General features: G+C 38.1%; 1 long non-coding RNA gene across 1 annotated transcript; it reads right to left on the bottom strand.

Annotated features, from left to right (window-relative positions):
* Positions 1-4,292: 4,292 nt before the first annotated feature.
* LOC122882771 lies at positions 4,293-7,377 on the bottom strand. The gene is made up of 2 exons (XR_006379455.1): positions 7,284-7,377; positions 4,293-6,626 (listed from the first exon to the last, which is right to left on the bottom strand). It is a non-coding gene; the product is annotated as an uncharacterized LOC122882771 (long non-coding RNA).
* Positions 7,378-11,015: the final 3,638 nt, after the last annotated feature.

The raw sequence follows: 11,015 nt of genomic DNA, 5'->3' as shown, positions 1-11,015 counted from the left end.
AAATAAACTTGATTTTATTTTATTTGATGCAAGGGAGACTGGCTTTTATAAATTTCACCCATTGGTCAATTTCTTCATCAGCAACAGCAAAATTCATTGGTGCATAAAAGCAGAAGTACAGTAAGTTGTTTTTTCCAATTAAATTACAATATGAAAAGCAACTTTCGACAGCAATCTTTTTTAACCTTTTCTGTCTGCTTTCAGGGCCTGTCACTCCACCGAAACTGCGCTTAAAGTGTAAATGATCTTCTGCTTACTGTGGATTCGGATTTCACATCAGTACTACTATTCTGGACCTCAGTGCAGCTTTTGACACCATAGATCATAGTATACTCCTAGACCAAAGGAAAATCAATTTGGCATCTTTGGTGTGGCTCTCACGTGGTTAAAGTCCTGCCTATCTGAAAGAGCACAGTGTGTATCCTATAATAATATTACATCAAAATTTTCTGATGTCAAATACGGAGTACCTCACGCCTTTGTTCGGGGCCCTCTCCTTTTCTCTCTTTATATCTTATCTGTAGAGGCCTGCTTGTCAGCTGTAAAAAACTGGATGTCACAAAAATTCCTACGCCTAAATTCTGATAAAACTGAGATGCTGGTCATTGGCCCTGCTCGACATAGACACCACTTGGATCAAACAGTAACTCTTGACATCTGTGTGATTTCTCAATATTCGACAGCCAAGAATCTTTGCTGATCAGCACATTAAATTAAATAAGTCACCAAGAGCGCCTTTTTTCACCTATGCAACATAGCTAAAATTAGATCTCTTCTGTCCTTGGCTGATGCAGAGATCCTAATTAATGCTTTTGTTTCATCTAGACTTGATTGTTGTAACATCTTGTTGTCAGTTCTACCCCATGCTAGTACTAAAATGCTTCAAATGGTTCAGAATGCTGCAGCTAGAATCTTAATTAAAACTAGAACATTTGATCCTATCACACCAATTTTAGTTTCCCTTCATTGGCTCCTTATAGATGTCAGATTAGACTTTAAGGCAGGCACGGACTGGCCATTGGGAAGTTTCCCAGTAGGCCGGTCATGTGAGGGCCAGCCTTTTTTTCCTAACCCCAGCATTATACTGTATAGCCCAGGCTACTGTATATACAGATATTCAACAAGTCATCTTAGCTGCAGCAACACGGCTGGTGCAATTTGTAATAGCAGTTAGCAGTTGCCATCACAACTGAAACTGAAAGTGTCTAGCATCCAGGCAGTTAGTATCTAGCACTCGAAACACAACATTTCACAAAACAATGACATTACACAAAACAAAACAACATTTGAGAAAACGCAGCATTTCACAAAACAAAACATTTTAGAAAACAATTTTTTCACAAAAAAAAAACATTTCAGAAAACACAACGGCATTTGAGAAAATACAACATTTCACAAAAGAAAACAACATTTTAGAAAAGACATACATTTCACAAAACACAACAACATTTCACAAAATACAAAAATAATTCACAAAACAAGAGTTTGGTGCCGCTAAATAATTGTCTTGTCAATTATTCTGTAGCTTAATGAATGCAAGACAGCTATGCAATAAATTGTGTAAAATAGTTTTAAACATTCACTGTTGTCTACATCCAGTACAATGAACCAATTCTCTGTCAATCTGCAATATATTATTCGTCTTGTTACAATTACCTCTAGGGTAGTTAATACTATAAACAGCTAAAACAAGTCTGAAATGAAGTAAAAGCTAATTTTAGAAGAATATACAGTATCACAGATTAAATGTCTAACACTGCTCCCTCAGTAGTTTTATTTCTCTTTACACACAGAGTATTTTTTTAGCTAACCTTAACTTTATTGACAAATTGTCTCTCATGTAAAACAGACATGAAGTAAAACCTCATCTTAGGTAGGTATGGGGATCATTAGTTTTTATTGATATTGATACCATTTTCAAGACTGCTCAACGCTCCGAGTCTTTATCGATACCATTATCGATACTTTTCTATCAGTTTGGTGGAAAAATGAGACAACAATAAATTCTTAACAGAACTGGTATTGCTTTTATTGCTTAACTGTGAGTCTGTGACTGTTTCATTTCTGAATAGAATGAAATTTGCCTAGCCTTTAATAAACACAGCTGATGTTGGGCATTTATTTGAAAAGGAATACACAGGACCCCTTCAACATAATGTATAACTGTGAGAACAGTAAAATAATATGTCAGCAGCAATAAATGTCCAACAATTTTTTCCAACAATGAAGATGGGGTGAACTGGAGCTGACCACCATCTATATGAATGAAGTTGGCGAATGTTAAACATATTTTGGCCTGTCATTAAACACAACTCATTACTAGGCCCTCCAAATGTTTTTCTATCAGACAGCAGGCAAGTGACACATTTTTAATTTGATAAAATGTGCTAAATATTGAAGAAACTGTTTTGTTTATGTTTCAGTAAGTATTCAATTTTCACACTAAAGTGTTAGTTAATGTCTGTATTGTCACTTTAAGAGATCACATATTTTTGGATTATTATCAATTGGATTATTATTGTCAACGAACAGGACTTGCTAGTTTGGGAAAGTTGGGCTGCACACATAATGCATACCATAGGTGGAAGAGGATGATTGTCCCGCAATGGCAGCTACCTTCGACCCAAAGACAGTCAAAGGTACTGCATTTTGGCTTTAACTGATGTGCAACGTTAAGGTGCTTTAGCATTGACATTGTTAACTTTATTAAGAAATTGTCCGTCTCTCATGTAAAACAGAGGATCCCTACAAGTGCATCTACTGTAAGGAGACAGAATGGTCTGCAATTGAAAGTACAGCATGCAATCTGCTGGTGGTGGAGTACATCCCATTCACAGACAGTGGAGCTAAACTGATCATGGTCGGGGCCTGGGCATGACTATAGTAAACATGCTGATGTTTACTATAGTCACCATCTTAGTTTAGCCTGTTAGCATGTTAACATTTGCTAAGTAGCACCAAACATAAAGCGCAATTGAAATTGAAATTTTGACCCGATGATGGCACTAGATAGAAAGTTGTAATGCATCACCAGTAACATTCTTCCTGAGGTGGACATGGATGTCTGAACCAAATTTTTAGGTTTAGGGTTGATTATTAGGCTTCGAAGAGTGGAAGATGGCTGCAACTCCACCTCCTCGGCCAGTGCCTCGAGGAATGTGCGTATTAATATGACTGGGCGGAGTGGATGCGTTTAGGTTAACATATTCTTCATGACCCAGCCAGGTTTCAGTAAGACAAAATAAGTCAATATGATAATCTGACATTAAATTGTTCACTAGTACAGCTTTAGATGACAGAGATCGAGTCCACATTTAATTCTCTTATTTTGTTGTGCTATTTCAGCGTTAATTTTGTTTAGGTTTTTATGTAAAACTCCTTCTGTTAGCTTTTGATTTAATTAATTTAAGTGGTCGGGGGGCAGACACCTTCACACCTACTGCTGTATTATTCATCTTCAGGGCACTGTGAATTTTTTCCTCCCAGAGAAAAACACTTTGCTTTGCAGAGGGTAGGCTATTAGGCTAATGTTTGAGGTCATCCCAAATCTCAATAATTTTTCTTTTTTAAATACCGCTGGTGCTAATATGGTCTACATTTCAGTTTGTCCAATACTTTTATTTATGACTAAATAAACTAATGACATTCCCACCAGCCTCAGCTGTGTGCGTTTAGTACCAATTAGCATATGTTAGTATGCTAACATGCTGCAGTAAGATGCTGAACATGGTAATCAACATAAACAATGGAATATGGATTAAGACTTACACTACAGTTAAATTTAATGTACACTACATTTTAAATATACACTTCAAAATCATATCAGGTTACATGCTATTTAACAGCCTAAGGACATGCAGTGATAATCCACATAAAGTTGAAATCTTTTAAACTCAGCACTAATTTAGATATTTACATGTACAGCATTTATATAACAGCAAATGTGATTCAATAAAAATATTGAATGGAATGTGTGTGTTTTCTCTACTGTTCAACATTTTTTGAGGCTGCTTTAACACTAATGTCACTGCTTTACTGTGACCCTGTCTACAGCCACACCATGAATATACTTGTGTAATATAAATTTTTTTATTGAGATTAAAATTAGGGTGCAGGGTGTCAGGGTGTTTGTGCAGATGTACAGATTCAGATTTTGTTAAGTTTGTGTGCAGAACTTTGTTCAAATATACATTTAGGATTTACTTAATTACCCTGGAGTAATAATTTCACAGTTTCACTTGAGATTGTAGATATTGCTTGTCTGAAAAGAGCAGCAGTATGGTCACTTATGTATCTCTTTTTTACAGCCATTGTTGAGATTGGAAGTAACACACAAATCAAAAAATACCCAGAAGTGACCTGATAGAGCTAAGTTCTTGACTAGTGTTGAAGTATGGAGACCTTTATCAAGTCCAGAGTATGTCCTTGAGAGTGGGTGGGCTCCTTCACATGCTAACATAGGCCAAAAGTATCAAGCAGTGCTTCAAATTCATTTGCATAACTGTCTTTTGGGTTATCCACGTGGATGCAGCTATTAATAAAAAATCAAAGTCTGTGCAAATCGCAGATAAGAGTTTGCTCAATTCCTCAATAAAAGATTGTACTAAGTGCTTTTGGGGGTCTATAAATAATTACAAGTAAAATGCGAGGTGGACATTAAATCAAAATCACCAAAATGACACTTGCTTGCATTGATATGAGTCTTTAAATAGGATTGCTATCCCCCCACCTCTTCTGTCGTCCCTGGTGGTGCTAATAAAAGTATATTTCTGAGGGGCTGATTCACTTAGAATGTCTGCACTACTGGCTTAGTCCAGCCAGGTTTCGGTTAAAAGCATAAAATCAAGGTTATCTACAGAAATAAGATAATTTACTAAAAAAGATTTGTTTGTGAGGGATCTGATGTTGAGAAGAGATAGTTTAGCTGTACATGTAGTGGGCGTGACAGGTATGGATTAGTATGTGACATAATGCAAACCGGAGAAGTTAACAGCTTTCTTTGAATGACCTTTAGTGATTCTGTTGCTAATTATGATAGGTCTAGTCGAAGTTTTTGGTCCTTCATTGGGCTTTGGGTTCTCTGAGCGTATCTGTTGCACTGAGGGAGTTGTTTGTGAGGGAAGACATTGGGAGCACCAAGCCACAGAGTGGAGCTAGTGAGCGTGACTGTGGGGGTCGTGTCAGAGTTGACGCAGCAAGTAGTCGTTTAGCTGGTGACCGGATTTGGCCAGTGAGGACTGTGGACATGCGGTAGTTGTAAGTCAGGACCCGTGAGTGTTAAAAACTGTATAAAACAAGTTGTAGGTTAAAATACGTCCATGCAGCGACTGATTCCTCATTTGAAAGGAGGAATGGGGCAGGATAAGCACAAGTCTGTCACCATTGGTTAGATTTAAATTTCAACATCAGTACTTAGTCTGTTTTTTTCAAACAGAGCTACACTAAATTTTGTTCTCCAGGCCCTCTCCCCATGTCTGTATTCTGCATGGATATCAGTCTGGTCCCTCTGTGCACTGGTTTCATGTTTGTGTACCCGACAGATACAGGTACTGCAGCTCCCCATCTGAATTCACCCCATCATATATATCCTTTATTTAACCAGGATTCATTGAGATTAAAATCTCTTTTTCAAGAGTGACCTGGCCAAGAGAGCAACATAAACATTGTTACAACAATAAACACAAACTATACAAACAGACAACTGTCACACACCACAAATGAGTGAACACAATATCCAGTTAATATGCAATATGCAATCCAGTTATAATGCATAACAGGTACAATTTTCTAAAAAGATTTTCAGTTACAATTTAGGAGCAATCACAATGACGAAGACTACTATTTTCTCCATCTTTTAAAATCAACTTAAATTCCCCCATAGTGATCTGCTCTGACAGGTTCAGGTCCTTCTGTACATTCTGTCTTGCTCAAATTGTATCCCAACATCAATATAATAGAATAGAATATCTTTATTGTCATTGCACAAGTGCAATGAGATTAAGTTTGCATCTTCCATACTCGATGCTATAAAAACAATAAATAGGGTAAAAATAAAACAATAAATAAGATGAAATAGCAATGAAGTAACAAACAGTACAAACAGTGTCCGGCAGTGGTAAATAGTGCACTACAGCTCAGATGTGCAAAGCAGCAACAAAACCAGTACAGTACAGGAATTTAGATATAGAGTCTTCATAAATGTGGAGGGATGTATTAATCCCTGAAAGCTGAGGTTATTAATTACAGCAGCTGTCATTGTGTTGTAGACGCAGATACTGAACACAATATCCGGACAGTAACGCAAATGAAGGAGAGTAGACCCCTGTGTAACTGTATAGCTTATTTGGTGGCATAGTGCATGTGAAGTCCGTTGTCAGACAGTTTATGGGGGATACTTGGTGGGCTGATTCAGAGCAGTTATGGCTCTGGGGAAGAAGCTATTTCTCAGTCTGGAGGTGTGGGCGTAGAAGGTCTTATAACGTCTGCCAGATGGAAGGAGTTCAATAAGACGATGGCATGGGTGTGTGGAGTCCTTACAGATGTCCTCCAGGGCTGGAAGCTGTATCCCAGTGATCTGTGCTTTGGAGACAACCCGCTGACAAGGCTTCCTATCAGCTGCTGTGCAGCTGCGATACCACACAAAGATGCAGTATGTTAGGATGCTCTCGGTGGTGCAGGAAATTTGGTAATTAAATATGACTACTTTATACTACAACTACTTACAAAACAACAAATGTGAAGTGAATGTTGACACCATTTACACATAATTTTATTCCTTTAGTAGAAATAGTCAAAAAAAAAAAATGTCAGCAGTTGTATCAGCACTGAAAAAGTGTTATCAGTGCATCCCGAATGTAAGTGGGAAGGTGGCCATCAGATTGTCCAACTGTATTGGTCAGTCAGGCAGAGAAAGAGGCTGCCATTGACAGTTTGAGCATGGAGTTGAAATTCTGTTTAAAAAATGTTGCATTGGTAGTGTGTAATTCAAGATTGAGTTAGATGGAAAGAGACAAAGAAAAGAGCATTACATCTAGAAAGTCAAACTTCATCTTAACATACAAGGAAACAAAATGTCATATTACAGGCAACACTATTGATTAGCAAATGATCTCTTGGAAGTAAAATACAAACATTTCATAGCAATGACTGCTTTGCACCAAAACATATTGTAGTTTACCCACCTTGCGTGGCTTCCATAAAACATTTTATGTATACTTACTTATACTATACAACATCACTCTATAACCAATCTCTCCTGCAGATGAGGGCCCATCCCTTCCTACCAAGCAGAACGAGTAGCTCCACCCTTTCATCAGGGGGTTGTCTGGATTCAAACTTTGGTGAGAGTCCAACTCATGGCCTGGCCATCTATCGTTGTCATCCACAGAGTGATTGCAAATGATCTTCTTTCAAATTACCTGTGCGGCCAAAGTTTAAGTCATGCAGAGCTCATTTATAAGAGGATGTAGCATTTTAGCATAAACCAGAGATACCTGGTTGGGTTAATTTATTTGTGTGTATTTGCTTGTGACCTGATGTGATCTTACAACCTCATCTGCACTTCATGTTTACTTCATCTCCATAGAAAAACTTTCTTTCAATATAAAAAAAACATTTCATTAGACTTTTGAAACTTTCACTTTGACTGGAGAGTTGTTGTTTAACAGCTAATTTCTCTGTGTTAACTGTTGACAGTTTGTGTTAAATCTTGCCTGACTTTCACATGTTTGTGCATAATTTTGTGTTCTCTTCTGTACCAAAGCAGCAAGAGAGGGAAGTGGTTTTGCATCAGTTAACATACTGCTGGCATTTGCCTTATGTATGAAAAGATAATCTTTGGTTGTTCTTCCCAGATGTTTTATCTGTGCACTTTAAAAACATTTGAGTTATTTCAGCTTAAATATATAAATGACCAAGTAGCCTTACAATTGTGAGAAAGAGTTGAGGAAGCTGTTGACTTATGCTTCCTCAATGTTACTAATGTACATAGTTTTAACTGAAGTTATGTTACTTTTCTTGACAGGCAAACTGAAGTTATGTTACTTTTCTTGCTAGGCAAACAAAGACATCATGATCGCGATGAATTGCTTTTTTTTTTTTTACACCAAAAACCTGCCAGAGTTCTGGCCTATACTTGTGATGAACTTCATAATTTTATTCTGCATTACCATGAAGAGATCAAGGTAAAATGTATACTTTGGTGTACTGCAATCACAGTGTAACCCAAATGTTAAAGATTAAAGTACTCTGTGGATTTTTTAATCACTAGTAGCACTAAGGAGCAATGATTTTACAAGTGGGTCCCTGTTTTGTTTGTATTGTGGGCAATGAGATACACATTCCTGCTGCTGGTTTCACGCTGTTTCGCTGATCAACAGTTGGTGGCACTAACACATAAAGTCGCAATGTGCCCTCAAAGGCAGGGGAAAAGAAGACTGCTAGCATGCAAACGTGGATGTGAACAATGCAGGATTTAAAATATTAAAGAAAACAGCTTTGTAAATGTTTTATGAGGAAAGAAATGCATTCAACATGTTTGTTTGACCCCAATGATACACACAAAATGTTTTGGTGAGAAAAGCACAGAATGTAAACATCACTTTTGTTTGTTTCCAAGAAAACTCCACAGGACACCTTTATCCAAAAAGTGTCCTTTGGATTAGACAGAAAATCTTTTTCTTACTGCAAGTGCAAAATACATAATAAATTCATCATTTACCATTCACAGGAGTTGGATAAAATATCAGGAACTCCTTACTATATAATCCAATTCAAAAGTTACAAAAGATTTGACTCAATACCCCTCTGACAAAGCCTTATCTAAAACATCAACACTGTATTTATTGAGGGGCTATTTTATTCAACTGCATTATTTTGCACTGGTGTTTCTGTTATTATGTCTACCCCTTATACGCAGCCAAACTGTATATTGGGTGTGTCAATCAACCATGTTTGTCTCAGGTTGCATGTATAGATTCACTTAAATTTAGAAAAGCACAGCATTTCGAGCCCAAATTGGCTCTTCATCAGGTACAGAGTATCACGCTGACTCAGGTGTGTGTCATTGAATAAATAGTCTTAGTCCCTCCCATAAGTGTGGCTACAACAACAGGATCAGTGTACATATTGTTGGGATTTACAATGGTTGTAGGGGCACCAAATTGTGTAGGTACAAGTTAATAAAGTTCCTTGGGGCACCACTCTCCTTAAAGAAGACAAATGATAGCCAAGTAATTGATTCAGTCTCATAAAATACACTAAACTATTAATTTGGAATTCGATTAATAATTACATTAATAACTATAACCAAAATTACCATTAAAAGCCAGTAGGTTAAAGGATCTGGAGTTCAACATAATAGAGGTTGGCAAATTATTCACTCTAGAGAAAGAACAATGGCCGCTGATTCTTTTATTGACCTGGTGACATCACAGGTCACAGGTCAGACTGACCAATGGTAGCTGGAAGCTGGTTCCATGGGGGGAGTTCACAGGTATGAAGTCTAGATGAATCTGTTATTTAGTTATTTAGCTTTTCCTTTGTTTACAGAACAAAAGAACATGCGGTCTCATAATAAAAGGTTCAGTTAAACTCCCACAAATGAACAAATTAATCTGTGGAGTGCCAGTGGTCCCAACAATCTCATCCTCAACACATTAGACTACCACTCCAATGTGACCAAACAGTGATATAAATACTTATGAAACACTGAGTCAAGATCTCAACAGCTATAAAAATGTCATAGACTGCATACAAGAGCTGGAGAAGAACAAAGCCAGTGATTGGTCCCAATATCACCCCTGTTTACCCCTGAGAGGCCACCCTATGCCTATATAGAATCCCTAAAATATGTACATAAGGAAGGGGCCTGACACAGGCACCATCTGCAGCAGCATCAACTAGGTCACATACAATGCTATCAAGCACTTAGCCACTATTTTAGCTCCATGGCTGGCAATACACATCCACACCACATCCAAAAGGACTTGTATCTTACAATGATACCTCACTTTTTACATGTGCACCAACTACTAAGGCAGTGTAGCCGTAAGGAAATGCCTGCTACAGGATGACACCTTAGGCAACAGAACTAATCTCAATGAGTTCAAGGACCAACACTTTGCCATTGGTTCAGATACCTGGGTCAAAATAAAAGCCCAGGAAGTGCAAGCCTTCATAGAACAGGCCTGCCTTTTTGCAACCAGATCTTTCTGTAACCCAAGCTTAGCACACAGAGAAATCCTTTGGGTCTCTCAGTGTTGGCAGAACTCTACACTTTGCCACCTTGAATTCCACCACTAATGATAATGGAAGGATTAGCTTGCCAAAAAAATCATACAGACCCACAGCGGAAAAACTTGGTGGAATGCCCAACCATCTCTGTAAGTACTGGTTGATTTTATTCTCAATACTCTCAACAGCTGTGATGGGGAACTCATACACTGTTAAGAGCCAAAGCAGCCTTTGTAAAAGACTATTTGTTACAGCCAGGTTTTGAATTTGCTTTGGAGGCGAAGTAATTTACTTCATGGTATTAACGACATTGGCCGAATATGTCAGTAAACCGTCAAACCACCTGCCAAGATATGTAATTGGGCTGTAATCGATATATGGGATGGACAGTCCTTGCACAGTGACCTTGATGACTTTGCTCTCCCTGACCACCATGCACCTTCCTGGCCTTAAGGTCATCCTGGCCTATGTTGTAACATTGTCCAGGGTTGCCAAAACCCATCTGACTTACCCAGGTCTCAGTTGTTACTGTGATGTCATCCACGAACCCCCATATGGTACGCTGGAAAATACCAGACTCCAGAATTGGAACACAGGGGACATCTGCTGCTGCTGAGAAAATGAGGTTAATTCCTATAATAAACAAGACAGAGGAGATGGTGCAGCCTGTTGGAATTCGTTTTCGGAGATGTTGCCACCGCACAAAGACCTGCCCTATTAAAAAGCAGAGCTTGAGCCCTCCAAGGGAGCTGGAAAAAATATCTTGAATAGGCAGCAGGATA

Source organism: Siniperca chuatsi, linkage group LG10 (assembly GCF_020085105.1).
Source record: "Siniperca chuatsi isolate FFG_IHB_CAS linkage group LG10, ASM2008510v1, whole genome shotgun sequence".
In the NCBI taxonomy this organism is placed as follows: Eukaryota; Metazoa; Chordata; class Actinopteri; order Centrarchiformes; family Sinipercidae; genus Siniperca; species Siniperca chuatsi.
Note: the sequence above shows the minus strand (reverse complement) of the source record. Positions and strands in the feature narration are given on the sequence as shown.